The sequence below is a fragment of the Panthera uncia genome, chromosome F2 (assembly GCF_023721935.1).
Source record: "Panthera uncia isolate 11264 chromosome F2, Puncia_PCG_1.0, whole genome shotgun sequence".
Lineage (NCBI taxonomy): Eukaryota > Metazoa > Chordata > Mammalia > Carnivora > Felidae > Panthera > Panthera uncia.
The window spans coordinates 43871-60359 of NC_064812.1; positions in this window are offsets into that span (position 1 = coordinate 43871).

The following is a 16489-nucleotide window of genomic DNA, read 5'->3' on the forward strand; positions in this document are numbered from 1 at the left end:
ATTTCACCCAAATTGTATTAGATCTTATTTACATAGTCGTTCATATGCTCCATTCCAGTCATAAATTTCTCTCTTACCTAATTTTTTACTTAGCTTGGTGATGACATCAATATTGGCTGGGAGGCAGACTGTCTTCTGATGGTGCAAACCCGCTCTGTGCTACACTTGTTGCTTACCACAGAGCAGTCATCCCTTGGGACCCTAGCTTCTAAACCAAGTAAATTAATTACAATTGAGAAGAGAAGGACATTTCACTTTCTCCAGTTGATGAAAAGAAGCTTTCTGGAAGAGATACTCATTCTGTAGTGGCTGGAGCCTACTTCCCTCAAGGAGCATCACCCAGGCTTGAGAAATGCATTGGTGGGGGAGCACCAACGTCCTGGGAAGGTGATACAGTGGCTAATTTCTATAGGCTAGGAATGACAGTAGGAGGGCTGTCATGAAAATGGGTTCCATAACTCAGTGGGGATTGTTGAATACCAGACAGGAGCTCATAACCTTTTCAGTGGAAGTGTGTCACCTTAACAGGCCCAGGGCCAGAGCAGTAATCAGAACAGTTAGAACATAGATGTTTTGGCCCTGGATAATGGTGATGGTGTCTCTGAGACAGAAATAGACAGCCCACTAAAGTTTCTATCAGTGTAAGTGAAAAAACCATGTATTTGGTGAAGAGACACCTGAACTTCTTGAAAGAAGAAAAGGCCAGATTCCCTTGAGGAAAGACCCTAATGCTCTCCCCCAATTTTATACTATACCTTATTTCCTTTCCAAAAGGGAATGTGGCCAATTATGGAGTAACCATGTTGAAAGACAGGAAATACCCACCCTTATGAGAGATGAGAAAGTAAGAATTAGCTTGGACTGAAGAAGAAAACAATCTATTAAACTGCTGGAATTGCAGACGAGGATAAAGCCAGCTTCAAAGTTAATAGGAGACAATACTTTCCCAAAAACGATATGTGCCTTTAAAATGTCATGACATTTTACCTCTGTTTTCTTACTGAAGAACTTTGTTCTCTAATGTCACAGAAAACAGGGATGTGTGATAAATTATCAAGAATGAAACACCCACTCTTTCCTGACAGATCTAAGTCACTGCACAGAGAAGCAGCCTTGATTTACAACTGGAACCAGATAAGGAGTTTAGGACCCCATATTCCACATCTATATTTTGTGGTTTCCAGGGAAATAGGAGACTGGGTCCACCTCACAGTCCAGAACCAATGTTGACCCACTACTCACAGCCTAGTTTTGCTTCCTGCCTGTCCAAGCACTGCTTCAGACAGATTTCACCTAAACACCCTTCCCTGAAGTCCTGTAACAACTCCATTTTCCTTTGGTGAGACACCCCACAGATCTCGTTTGTCACCCTTGTGGTAATAGCTCCATGACCCTAACTTGGTTGGAGTATAGGCTTGTTCCTGGTAGTCTGAGGCTGATCAGGCAAGGGGAGGGGATACTGGACTCTGGCTCTGAACTGATGTTGGTTCAAGTTATTGCTGTTGTTCACCAGAGTAGGAGTTCATGGAGTCAAGTGGCAAATGGATTTTTAACTCAGGATCATTTATTTCACAGTAAGATCACTGGGGCCCAGAACTCACCCCATGGTATTTACCCAGATCCTGAATGCATAGGTAGAGGAGACATATTGCACTTGGCAGAATCCCCATTTGAGTTCTCAGGGTGTTACGATAGGAATCTTTGGATTAAACAGGCCTGGAGGTGAGCCCAGCTCCCCACTTGTAGGCTGGATTACTCTGGGCAAACTAACCTTTCTGAGTGTTTGCTTATCTGCAAAATGGGAAAAGAAATAAAAACCCATGTGGGGCTATTTGGGGGTTAGGATTAGGTAGAACCAAATATGCAGAGTGACCAATGTGCTACTCAGAACACAGTGGGCACACAGCAGAGCCAGCTCTCTTTCCTGCCACTCTGGTCAGGGCAGCAAGAACAGTAGAAAGAGCACACTGCCTTTGGAGAGGGTTAGCTTGAGTCTTGGCTCCACATCAATGGGCTGTTTTTCATTGTAAAAGAGGGCATAATATAACTCCTATTGGAGAGAGATTTATGTGTAATAACTCCTATAATGGAATGTGGTGTTTCCCCAAATACTACCACTCTCTTCCTTTCTTAAAAGAGAACTAGTGTGGTTGATCATGGATTCATTTAATCAACAAATGTATATGGTAAGTACTTATTCTGGGTATGGTTCTAGATGCTGGGGATACAACAATAGATAAAATCCCTGCCCTCATGGAGCATACATTCTAGCAAGGAGAGAAAGATGATAAGCAAAGAAAGTATATGGTGGTGGTGAATGCTCTGAAGAAAAACAGGGAGTAAAGTAGCTCATTATGGAACAGAAGTAAGGTGTCCTCTCGATCCTGTGGCCAAAAAAAAATATTTACAAGCTCTCATCTCAGAAGAATTTGGCAAGTAGCTGCAGGGCCTGGGTCCCCTAGCCCGCAAGACTTGGATTGGGAATTGTGCCCTGGATGGGAACAATTGTTTTCCCCTCAAAACTATGGGGCCTGCTTGAGGGTGGGGACTGGTCTTTATTTGCTGTTGTATCCTAAGTATTTCAAGTAGAACAGTGGTCATTGCATGTTTCAAACACTGGCTAACCATTGTCACTCATTCCTCACCCCTTACACCCATACCATGCCCTTGGGAAGAGATTAGGGATCAGGTTTCAGGGTTGGGGGTCACAGGCTTTTCGCTATTTCAGGCTGCAGCACCAGGCTCCAAGGACTGATGACTCACCTGGGTCCCAGCAGTTGGAAGAGGAGACAGCAGCAGGAGTGAGTGCAAGTTGTTCAGGGCCCACCTGCCCTGCCTTCCTCACCAACGCAGCAGGCCGCAGGCTGGTCCTCAGTATGGACAACCATTGTGAATCAAACTAGAGAACCAGGCTATAGTATCCCCAAGACCCGTGAAACAGCAGAGAGCCTCGTGGAGTTCCCATTCTCACACTTCCAGATTCCCGGGCCATTTCATTTGCTCCTCCCCAGTTTGCTTCCTCTTTTCAACTGTCTGGGCTTCAAGGTCACCATTCTAACTGCAGAATGAGAGGATCGAGATCAGGAGAGTTCTCTGTATTATTCACAATCCCATTTTTCCAGAAACCTAGAACTAAAGAGGCCTTAAGAGGCTCCCAGTTGTGTTGAGAATCCCTTTTTCTAGGGATAGTGATTCCTTGCCACACTGAAACATCCATGATGGTATCCAATTCCCAGTAGTGAGAGAGGTGCACTGCATCCAAAAGCCTCTTGCTGCATTTTCAGGGCAGTTTCTCTGGTCTTTTTTTTCACATTTATTGGGGTAAATTAAGAAAAATAGTATATATTTAAAGTATACAATGTGATGAGTTAATATACATTGTGAAATGATTACCACAATCAAGTTAATTAACACATCCATTACCTCACATACTTTTTCAACACTTTTCTTTATGTGATGAGAACACTTAAGATCTATTCTCAGCAAATTTCAAGTATAATACGCAATAATCATTAAGTATAATCACCATGTAGGGGCGCCTGGGTGGCTCAGTCGGTTAAGCGTCCGACTTCGGCTCAGGTCATGATCTCGCGGTCCGTGAGTTCGAGCCCCGCGTCGGGCTCTGTACTGACAGCTCAGAGCCTGGAGCCTGTTTCAGATTCTGTGTCTCCCTCTCTCTGACCCTCCCCCATTCATGCTCTGTCTCTCTCTATCTCAAAAAAATAAATAAACATTTTAAAAAAAAGTATAATCACCATGCTGTACATTAAGTCCCCAGAACTTACCCATCTTGTAACTATAAGGCTCTGTCCTTTAACCAACATCTCTCCATTTCCCACACCACAGTTTCTCTGGTCTTGATCATTCCAAGCTTCTTCATGAGAACACAAAAAATTTCCTACAAACCATCAAAATGAAGTAAACACCACTCAAGTGGGCAAAGTCTAAAAACAACCCCCCTTCCGCTCCTCAAAAACAACTCTGAGAACCCAGCCCTCCCTCAGCACCCACATGGGAATGTACACCTCCAATCCTCTCAATTTCTAAAGTGAGTACTACCTATGGGTGTTGGCGCAGTAATGTTATCTCCCCTCTCTTCCATCCCCAAGTGAGTAAGAGAGGGAGAGACCAAGTCTTAGTGGGCCAGGGGCACTGGCCAGGCAGTGACAGGGAAAGGAGAGAAAGGAGCCAGGACATGCATGATGACAGGTGAGTATAGGCACAGGGGCAGGCCCCATGCTAGGTGCAGAGCCCCACCCAGGCAAGCAGAGGCTGAGGCTGAGGCTGAGGAAGCAAAAAGTGTCCCAACCATGCAGGACCCTGTGGATCAGGACTGGGCTTTAACTGTAAACAAGGAGCACTGAAAGTTTTGAGAGTATTTAAGCTCTGTCATGTTGGGACATTGGGCAGATAACTAATTTTATGGAGTTATTTTAATCAGCAAAAAGAAGAGGCAGGGAAGCAGCTGTTAGAGGCTTAGTGGTGGGGGAAAGAATGAGAAGGTTATAGGGAGGATCCAGGTAAAGGGATATGGGATTTAACTGGTAGTAGGGGAACTGGGCAAAAAGAATGTGTCAATTTTGGTGAAGGTGATATGGAACTGAACTTATCATACAGAAATGGTTAAGGGAGATGAAGGGGTGCCAGGTAAAGTCGTTTAGGACTGGAAGGGATAGGAATTCTCTAGGATAAAGGTGATACAGGACTGAATTCTTGATAAGCATGCAAGAGAAGGAACAGATGCCAGAAATGTTTAAATGGTAAAATTGGAAAGACTACATGACTGGACACATCTATATTTATTTTTTTATTTAAATTTTAGTTTACATGTAGTGCAATATTGGTTTCAGGAGTAGAATTTAGTGATTCATCACTTATACACAACACTCAGTGCTCATCACAAGTGCCATCCTTAACACCTATCATCCATCTAGCCCATCTCCTACCCACCTCCCTCCATCAGTCCTCAGTTTGTTCTCTGTTGTTAAGAGTCTCTTATGGTTTATATCCCTCTCTCTTCTTCCCCACTCCCTTCCCATATGTTAATCTGTTTTATTTCTTAAATTCCACATATGAGTGAAATCATGTGGTATTTGGTCTTTCTCTGACTTATTTCACTTATCAAAATACATTCTAGCTCCATCCATATCATTGCAAATGGCAAGATTTCATTGTTTTTGATGGCTGAGTAATAGTCCATTGTGTGTGTGTGTGTGTGTGTGTGTGTGTGTGTGTGTGTGCGTGCCTTCTTTATCCATTCATCAGTCAATGGACGTTTGCGCTCTTTCCATAGTTTGGCTATTGTTGATAAGGTTGCTATAAACACTGGTGTCCATATACCCCTTCAAATCTGTATTTTTTTTTTTTTGTATCCCTTGGGTAAGTACCAAATAGTCCAATTGCTGGATCACAGAGTAGTTCTATTTATAATTTTTTGAGGAACCCCATACTGTTCTCCAGAGCTGCTGTAGCAGCTTGCATTCCCACCAACAGTACAAGAAGGTTCCCTGGTATCTGCATCCTTGCCAACACCTGTTTTCTTGTTTGTTAATTTTAGCCATTCTGACAGGTGTGAGGTGGTATCTCATCATGGTTTTGATTTGTATTTCCCTGATAATGAGTGATGTTGAGCATCTTTTCATGTATCAGCCACCTGGATGTCTTCTTTGGAAAAGTGTCTAATCATGTCTTCTGCCCATTTCTTTTCTTTTTTTTTTTTTTTTTACATTTTATTTATCTATTTATTTTGGTAGAGAGAGAGAGAGTGCACAAGTCGGGGAGGGGCAGAGACAGAGAGGGAGACACAGAATCCAATCAGGTTCCAGGCTCCCAGCTGTCAGCACAGAGCCTGACGCAGGGCTCAAACTCACAAACTGCGAGATCATGACCTGAGCCGAAGTTGGACACTTAACCGACTGAGCCACCCAGGCGCCCCATGCCCATTTCTTAATTGGGTGATTTGTTTCTTGGATGTTGAGTTTTATAAGTTCTTCATAGATTTTGGATACTAACCCTTTATCAGATAGGTTGTTTGCAAATATTTTCTCCCATTCTGTAGGCTGCCTTTTAGTTTTGTTGTTTCCTGACTGGACAGATTTAGAGACTGAGGAAGAAATAAGATCAAGAATGACCCCTCATTTCTTATTTAAGTGTCTGAGTGGATCAGGTAAAGTTGGTGTGTTCTTGTATGGAGATGGATATGAAAGAAGGTGAGGAAGTGATGGTGCCCTGGGCCATGTAGGGGTTCTGTATATTGGCAGAAGTTTGGAGTAAAAAGTTAGGGGCTGGGGTCCTGGGCAAAAGCATCACTGAGGACAGATAGAGGAAATGGAGTCCATCAAGGAGAGAGGGAACTCATTTGTAGAATCAGACTAAAAATAAGATCCTGGTAACATTGAAGCAGGAAAAAATTTAAAGGCCTGCGTGATAACTGCATCAAATACTACATAAGTCCTTTACAATAAGGACTAAAAGTGTCCCAGGGTTTCATACCTAGGATATCCATTGAACCTGCATGCAAATCCCTGTGGGAAGGAGGGAGAGGGGTAGAAGCCAGGCTGTGCTGGGGGTGATTGCATGTGGGTGGCAAGTGCAGACAGGTTTCTGCAAACACCCCAAGCTGAAAGGGCTAAGGCCAACTTATTAATGAGTCTATGTAAGGATCAAGAGAAAAGGTACAGAGGGGAGTGGCCTGAGAAGAGTTCACAGGAAGACATGAGATCACAAAGATTAGGCTCTAAGATCTGATGGGTAAAGGGCATGCACCTGTAGTGAGCTTTTAGAGGCAGGCCATTGGGGAGATGAAATCTAATCCTCAAAAGGAAGGACTGCTTGAGGAGAGCATGATGTTGTGACTAGGAACACTGAAGTCCCCGCATGGAGAAGAGGGTGCCCTCAAGAGGGCCTATGGTGATACTGCTGGCACTATGAGGGAGCCAAACATCTGGCACTCAGGGGCAAGGGGCTCCCCAGGGTGGAGCCATTAGGAGTGTGCAGTGACCCCACCCGGTAGACCTTCCCAACTTCTTGACCCTCCAAGGGGAGCATACACAAGAGACAAGACGTCTGTAAGAGACAAGACGTGAGAAGTGCATCCTGGAGAGAAGGGGGCAGACAGGCCAGATGGGGCGGACAAACATTCCATTTCCCCACATCCTTGATTTCTTGTAGTCCTTCTATCCCTTATCTCATTGCTTCTGTCACCCCCCCCCCCTTTCCCTATACTTCTCCCTCCCAGGTCAACCACATGCTGTACAGGCCCTGGAAATGCATGGGGAAGCTAAGGAGAGGAACCCTGAGATAATAGAGGGCACAAATGACTTTTCTGAGGTGGAGGCCTGTCCACTGCCACTTGAGGGCCTCTCAGGCCAGTCTCACAGCTGGGAAATAGAAAAACAGATTGTAGTGTTGAAGAGAGGAGCAAAGGGAACTTTCAGGAGCTTGAGCAGTTGTCTTGGGTGTAGGCTACTTCAAAACTCAACCCTGAGTGCCACCAGGTATTAGTGTTCAAGGTCAAAGTGTCAATGGCCACATCAGTAAGGCTCAGTCTGTGACTGCTGGGTCATGTGGAAGGTGCTTCCACACATATATCCCAAGTGGCCATGACAAAAATCTGTGGGACCAAGTGACCTCTTAAGGGAGGATTCTGAAAAATTAGGGACTTTAATAACTTGTCCAAAGCCAAGACCCCAAAATTTTGCCTCTGAAATATCCACTATGTGTCACTGTCCCTAGAGGGTAAAGACCCCTGCTCAGCTCCCTCACTTGTTACTCCCACAGAAGACAGAGCAGAGCAAGCAGTGTGCCTGGTCCCTATTCCCCTGACAAGTTCCTCAGGATGCTCTGGTTTCTGAGAAGGACTGGCTTTAGGAACTGGTGTCCTCCATGTTGAGGGATCTGAGCCTGGTAGAGAGAGAGATGGTCAAACTTGTGGGAGCCCAGGGTTGACCAGCAGAGTCTCGCCTTTAAATTTTTATTTTTTTAATGTTTTTTTTTTTTGTGAGAGAGAGAGAGAGAGACAGAAAGAGAGAGAGACAGAACACAAGCGGGGGAGGGACAGAGAGAGAATCTGAAGCAGGCTCCAGGCTCTGAGTTGTCAGCACAGAGCCCGACGTGGGGCTCGATCCCATGAACCACAAGATCATGACCTGAGCCAAAGTCAGATGCTTAACCAACTGAGCCACCCAGGTGTGCCAGAGCCTCATCTTTAAAAGCCCCCACTCATTTCTTCCTCCTTCTGTGTTCCTGCTGAAAGACAAAAAGAGACTAAAAGAGAATTTGGAGCCTACTTCTTACTGTCCTCCTACTGTAGATTGTCTACATTCATTAACTTTGTTGAGATCTCTTTTGTTTTCATGTTACTCATTTTGAAGGTGATGAAAACACTTTCTACTGATCCTTTTCCATCAGTCCCAAGTAAGGAAGCATTTTGTGCATTGGTCTTCACTTGACATTTCAGTGTCCCCTATTGAAAAGGAGTCCAGATGTCAGATCTGGGGGACAATCTGTACTGCATTCTGTGAATTCTGCTCCCTGGGGAAAGATGGAGTGGTTTGTGGTATGTCTTTTGAGCTCAGCAGTGATTTCTAAGTAGCCCTGATCCAGGGAGAACCTTGGCCCAGAGACACCTGAGGTGGCAAGGTGAACCAATGTGAGTGAGGCCTGTCCTCTAGGGGTCCTGAGCTCTCTTAGCTCCCTTCCAACATGCTAAGAATATGGGCTGTTAGTTTTGGATAGAAGCCCTAGTCGTCACCTGACCACATGCCCTGACCAACCCATTCTCATAGGTTGAGGATGTTCCCATTTCATCAGAGAATTGTCCTCTGCTCCAGCAATTGTTTTAGGAAAGTGGAAATGATGGGGTGCCTGGATGGTTCACTAGGTAGAGCATAGGACTCTTGCTATTGGGGTCATAAGTTTGAGCCCCACGTCGGGTGTACAGATTAATTTTTTTTAAAGTTTTAAAGAAAACTGGGAGAGGCTCCTGGGTGGCTCAGCTGATTAAGTGTCCAACTCTTGATTTCCACTCAGGTCATGATTAACAGATCATGGGATCAAGCCCCGCATCAGGCTCTGCATTGACAGCTCAGAGCCTGCTTGGGATTCTCTCCCACTCTCTCCTCTCCTCCCCTGCTTGCGCTCTCTCTCTCTCTCTCTCTCTCTCTCTCTCTCAAAATAAATAAATAAACTTAAAAAGAAAAGAGTCTGTCTCTTTGGTGGGCTGGACCTTGGTTTCCCTTCCTTGAGTGATGTTTGTGTTTTTTAAGATCAGTTTTAGGTTCATAGGAAAGTTGAGGAGAAGGTACAGAGAGCTCCCATATATTCCCAAACTCCCACGCATCACAGCCTCCCCCAGTTCCAATATGCCCACCAGACTGGAACATTTGTTACAATTGATGGATCTACATGAACACACTCAAAAGCCATAGTTTACGTTTCTTTTTTTATTAATAATGTTTTAATGTTTATTTTTGAGAGGAGGTGGGAGAGGCAGAAAGAGAGGCTCAGCATGTGGCCCAAACCCATCAACCTGTGAGATCATGACCTGGGCCGAAATCAAGAGTTGGACATTCAACTGATTGAGTCACCCAGGCACCCAGTTTACATTTCAATTCACTCTTGCTATTGTACATTCTTTGGATTTGGACAACTATATAATGACGTGTATCCATCATTATGGTATCATATAGAGTATTTTACTGCCCTAAAAATCTGTGCTCCACTTATTTACCTGCCCCCTTCTGCCCCTGAAAACTACTGATCTTTTGACTGTTTACATAGTTTTGACTTTTCCAGAATGTCCTACAGCTGGGATCATGCTATATTTAGTCTTTTCAGATTGGCTATGCTGCCCTCATAGAATGAGTTAAGATGTGGTCCCTCCTCTTGAATGTATTGGAAGGTTTAAGAAAAATTGGTGTCAATGCTTCTTTAAATGTTTGGCAGAATTCACCAGTTAAGCCATCAGGTCCGGGGCTTTTTGGAGGTTGCTGTTTCAATCTCCTATCTCCTATTTTATGACTATTCACATTGTCTCTTTATTCATGGTTCAGTCTTAGTAGGTTGTGTATTTCTGGGAATTTTTCCATTTCATCTAGATTATCCAGTCTGTTGACATACAGTTGTTCACAGCACTCATTTTTTTTCAAAGCGTCTTTTTTTAATGTTTATTTATTTTGAGAGAGGGAGAGAGAGAGAGAGAGAGACTCTGTGTGTGTGTGTGTGTGTGTGTGTGTGTGTGTGTACGCGTGAATGAGGGCAGAGAGAGGAGAGAGACAGAATTGCAAGCAGGCTCTGCTCTGTCAGCACGAAGCCCAACTCGGGGCTCAATCTCACAAACCATGAGATCATAACCTGAGCTGAAATCAAGAGTCAGATGCCCAACTGACTGAGTCAGCCAGGTGCCTTCACAGCCCTCTCCTGTATTTCTTTTTATTTCCATCAAATTGGAGGTAATATCCCCATTTCTGTTTCTAATTATAATAGTTTGGGTCTTTTATCTTTTTCTCAGTCAATATAGCCAAAGATTTATTGTTGTTCATTTCCACACATATTCTTCATTTTATTGTCTTCTCCCAACTTGAGGAGGCTGACTTATCATTTATATGGAAAATTCAGGACTGGTGAACTCAGATGTGGTGACTCCTATGCCATATGAAATTCTCCATTTTTTTTACTTTATTTATTTGTGAAAGAGACAGAGTGAGTGGTGGAGGGACTCGGGGGGTGGTTGCAGAGGATTCAGAGCAGGCTCCATGCGGCTTGAACTCGCAAACTTCGAGATCATGACCTGAGCCGAAGTTGAATGCTCAACTGACTGAGATACCCAGGCATCCTGGAAATTCTCTATTCTGAGAAAGACAGTTAAATGTGGCAAACCTCTAAGGCCCAGATTTTTAAAAAAAAAATGTAATGTTTATTTATTTTTGAGAGAGAGAGAGAGACAGACAGAGCATGAGCAGGGAAGGGGCAGAGAGAGGAGACACAGAATCTGAAGCAGATTCCAGGCTCTGAGCTGTCAGCACAGAGCCCAATGTGGGGCTTGAATTCACGAGTTGTGAGCTCATGACCTGAGCCAAAGTCGACCCTTAACTGACTGTACTACCGAGGCACCCCAAGACCCAGATTTCAAGTAAAGTTGACTAGTGTCTTAGTCAGCTTGGCTTCTATTACAAAATACAATAGATTGGGTGACTTAAACAACAAACATTTATTTCTCACAGTTCTAGAGGCTGGGAAGTCCAAGATCAGGGTGCCATCATGATCAGGTTCTTGATGAGGGCCCTTTTCCTGACTTGAAGATGGCTGCTTTCTCACCATGTCCTCACATGACAGAGAGCAAGAGTGTGACTGAGAGGGAGTGGAGAAAGAGAGAGAGATAGCACAAGCAGAGCATACTCTTCTTCTTCTTATAAAGATACTTATCCTATCACAGGCATCCCATCCTCATGACTTCATGTAACCAAATTATCTTCCAAATTTCCCACTTCCAAATGCTATCACATAGGGGATCAGGGCTTCAACATATGAGCTTGGGAGACACAAACATTCATTCCATAGCACTCCCTCCATGGCCCCTCAAAATTTGTGTCCTTCTTGCATGCAAAATACATTATTTCCATTCCTACAGTCTCAAAAGTCTTAACTAATTAAGTTAAGAGTCATCAACTTTAAAGTCTAAATTCCAAAGTCTCATCTAAATATCATCTGTGTCAGGGGTGCCTGGGTGGTTCAGTCAGTTAAGCGCCTGACTTTGGCTCAGGTCATGATCTCACAGTTTGTGAGTTCAAGCCCCAGTCTGGCTCTGTGCTGATAGCTCAGAGCCTGGAGCCTACTTCAGATTCTGTGTCTCCCTCACTCTCTGCCTCCCTCCCCTACTCATGCTCTGTCTTTTTCTCTCTAAAAATAAATAAACATTAAAATTTAAATATCATCTATGTCAGATATAAGTGACACCTGAGGTATGAATCCTGAGGCAAAATTCCTCTTCAGCTGAGAACCTATGAAACCAGGTAAGTTATATACTTCAAAATGACAATGATGGGGGAGGCACAGAAAAAAAATTCCCATTCCAAAAGAGAGAATTGGGAGGAAGAAAGGGGTGATGAGTTCCAAGCAAATTGAAAACCTAGCAGGGAAAATATCACTATATTTAAGGCTCAAGAATAATCCTTACAGGTTCAGGGCTCTGCCTTCCAGATCCACCAGGGCAGCAGTCTTTCCTCTGTGGCTCTGCCAAACAGGTGGCATCCTGAAGTCTCCAGAAAGTCCTGCAGAGCCTGCCCAAGGCTCCAGGCCCATTGAAACCAAGGTAATAGGCACCCCCTTTGAAACTGAGAAGACAGCTTTGGTGATCTCTGTATCAGCTTTAGGGTCATTCTTCACTTGTCTTGCAGAATAGTGCACATTTGTAGCCAAGTAGCCCTGTGGTTCAGTCCTATAGGATCTTAGAAGTCTAACAAACTTCCTTCATTTTATCCCATCTCTGTCCACTTCAATGAAAGTTGTAAGTGTTTTTGCTCATGTCCCATAAGCTCTTTATCAAGTCATAATCCAGCCACATTCCTGCTGTTCTCTTCTGAACACACTTACTTTTTTTTTTTTTTTTTTGCAATATGGACAGGCTGAGAATTTTCCAATTTTTTATGTTCTTATTCCTTTTTCCTTAACAATGCCTTCTTCAATTCATCACTCCCTTCTTGCATTTTATTATAAGAAGTCAGGAGGAAACAAGGCACTCCTTCAATACTTAGAAATATTGCTTAGAAATATCCTCAGCTAGGGACACTTGGGTGGCTCAGTCAGTTAAGCATTCAACTCTTGATTTCAGCTCAGGTCATGATCTCATGGTTTGTGAGAGTGAGCCTTGAATCCAGATTTGCAGTGACAGAGTAAAGCCTGCTTGGGATGCCCTCTCTCCCTCTCTCTCTGCCCCTCTCCTGTTCATGTGTGTTCCCTCTCTCAAAATAAATACACTTAAAAAAAACTGGCTTTGTTTAAAAAAGACCTCCTCAGCTAAATATCCAATTTAATTGCTTACAAGTTCTACCTTCCACAAAATGTTAGAACACGAACACAATTCAGCCAAGTTCTTTGCCACTTTATAACCAGGATCACCTTTCCTCCAGTTTTCAATAACATGTTTCTTGTTTCCATGTGAGACTCATCAGAAAGGCCTCTACCATTCATATTTCTTCTGACATTCTACTCATGATTATTTATGTATTCTCTAAGAAGATGGAAGCTTTCTCTACATCACTCCCATTTTCTTTCTGAGTTCTCACCGGAATCACCCTCAACATCCACATTACTAGCAAAACTCTTCCAGCCTCTACCCACAGCCTAGTTCCAAAGCCAATTCCACATTTTCAGGTTGAAAATACCAGTTGCTTCTGAACCCCACATGAAGCTTTGAGAAAGCAAGGCTCTGAAAAGGCAGCCAAGTGTGTGCCCCACATTCCTCTCAAATCCTGAGTCCTTAGCCAGATAACAGGGGTCGGTCCAGCATTAAACCAAGTGCTAATCCTTCCAAGCAGAAGGCTCTTCTGACTGCACCAGATCCAATACATGTGAAGACAACCCAGTCAAGAGAGTGGGCCTGTGTCTTGCTTGTGGAAGGTCATTCTGCAAATATTTGAGGGACAGTTGGCGGTGCAAGTGGCCTCAAGGTAGCCACCTTGAGCTGGAGAGGCAGAGAAGGATGATGAGCATATAGAGACCAACAAATAAAAGACAAGAATCCTCAGGCTTAAACCCATGACTAGATGAGGCCTTTGCATGTGGAGCTGAGTGGGAGTATGTATGTAAGAAGCTGACCCAGGGACCCAGCTGTCAATCAGGAAGCCCCTGCAAAGCTAGGCAGCTGTGGCTAGGGCAGCCTCTCACATTCCTTTGCAGTTGACCATGAAGATTATGGACAAGGACACACCCCAGAAAGTAAAGTCAGACCTAATGAGGCCCAAAGTCCAGGGAGTTCCTCCTAGCTGAGTTTGGGTGATAGGGTTCTGTCCAGAGACAGAAGGAGACAGAGAATTCAAAGTAGGCTCTGTGAAGTCAGCACAGAACCCAATGTGGGGCTCGAACTCACAAACCGTGGGCTTGGGCTGAAATCAAGAGTCAGATACTTAACCAACTGAGCCACCCAGGTTCCCCTACACAGTTTTATTTAAATAACCACGTGTCAGACTTACCTTGGACAGTGCCAAGCAGAGTTTGAATGCTGCTGTGTGTTTCCCATTCTCCTCCTTTTCCACACTCCAGGTTGGGGGGGGGGGGGCAGCACACAACTGGCCCTTCAGTGATAGAACCTGTTGGAGAGCCTGTACCTTGTCCAGAGGGACTGGACTGAGCTGCATTTGGGATTGGACAGAACTTTGGGTTTTTCCTCTTGACCAGGGGCTGCATCCTGGTGCAGCAGGTGACCACATGGAAAGACTGTGGCAGAAGCAGCTCATTATCCCTATGATCTGTTCTTCTCCTCTCCTCCAAATCAGCGGGCAGAACATCCTCAGGGGAGGCACTTGGGTCCTTGATCACTGCCTAGGGAACCTGCCATAAAATTTGTGATTTTACATAAGAGAAAAATATTTGAACCTCAAGTGCTAACACTAGCGTGATCCAGGCTTCTAAGTTCTCCAACCCAGCAGTATGAAGTCATATCTCACTGTCATTTATTTGTCTTTCTCTGATAGCTGATCAGCAGAGCATCTCTTTCATCCCAGGGTTTCAAAATATTTCCTGTGTAGTTTTTCTGCTAACCTCATTTCTGTTCATATCACGTCTTTAATTCATTTAGAGACTAACATTGCACGTGTTGTTAGGTAGGGATCTGGTTCTGTTTTTCTCCATTGAGTGAGCTCATTTTCTCAGTACCTTCTACTAAAGAACCCACCCACTCTTTTGCCATTGATTGTGGTGCCAGAATTATCATCTATTGAATTTCTACCTCCACAGAAGTCTGACACTGATCTCTTCACTGTCCTGCTTCTGCTGTCTGTGTTTTCTTCTGTCAATACTAATAGCACATCCTCCTCTTTCCCTTTTTAGGTTGATTTGGCTATTCAATGATTTTTCTTTTTCCACGCACATTTTGCGTTTCCTCCTAACCAAGTAGAACTTTGACTAGATTGCAGTGAATTTATAGGTTAAATTGGGGGTGGGGAGGAATTTACATCTTTGAAATATTAAATTACCTGATCCAAGAACAAGAAATACCTCTCTATTGACTAACATCACGTTCTGTGTCCTATACTACAGTTTCAAAGTGTTCACCAGACGTCTTGAGTGCTCGTTGTTAATTACCAAATATTTTATGGTTTTTGTTGCTATCGTGGAGTACATTTCATTTTTTGTTACATTTTCTTGTTGGTTATTGCTGGTGCAGAGCAATGTATTGTTCCTTTTTCTAACTTCATCAAATGCACGCAATATTAACAAAACGTTTAGAATCTCTTTAAAAAAGTGAGTTTTGGGGCGCCTGGGTGGCTCAGTCGGTTGAGCGTCCGACTTCGGCTCAGGTCACGATCTTGCGGTCCGTGAGTTCGAGCCCCGCGTCAGGTTCTGGGCTGATGGCCCAGAGCCTGGAGCCTGCTTCCAATTCTGTGTCTCCCTCTCTCTCTGCCCCTCCCCCGTTCATGCTCTGTCTCTCTCTGTCTCAAAAATAAATAAATGTTAAAAAAAATTTTTTTTTTTTTAAAGCGAGTTTTATCTGAGTCCAAATTAGGACAGCTGCCCTGGGTACACAATATTCACAAAGAAGAGAGTCCTCCAGGACACCTGGGTGGCTCAGTCCATTAAGCCTCCAATGCTTGATTTCAACTCAGGTCATGATCTTACAGGTTCATAAGTTCGAGCCCCACATTGTGCTCCACACTGTCAGTGCAGAGCCTGCTTGGGATTCTCTCTCACACAAAATAAATAAACTTTTAAAAAAAAGACAGTTTTATGTCCCATAACAACAACAACAAAGAAGAGAGTGCTCCTGGGAAAGAATATTTGGTGCAGGGTTATATAGTTTTTTTTTTTTTTTAATAAGAAGTTAGTTACAAATCATTGGACAAAAATCATTTCAGAAAGTTACAGAGATTATCTTTTTAGTATATGCAGAGCTGTATGACCTTAATCTTATGGGAACTGGAAAGGTTTTGGTTTTGCTTTTCTCTTTATATTTGGAATGCTTCCTTTTAGGTTATTTATAAATGAAGCAGACTATGATGTGTTGAGGGTAGAAACTGAGCTCATGCTTTGAAGTTTTGATGACTATGATGTTAAAATATAGCTTCCATGAGAGTCCATGCAGGGCCTACAAACATTAAAACTTGACAACTTCCTTTTTTTTTAAATTTCCTTTATTTTATCAATACATTATATATTTTTCTCCGAAAAATATTCAGTGAATTTTATATCTTTTACACGTTATACTAGGTCCCATAGGTTTGAGAATTAAGTGTTTCGCTTTTCGTTGCTTTATGCATTATCTGTACTTTTCTAG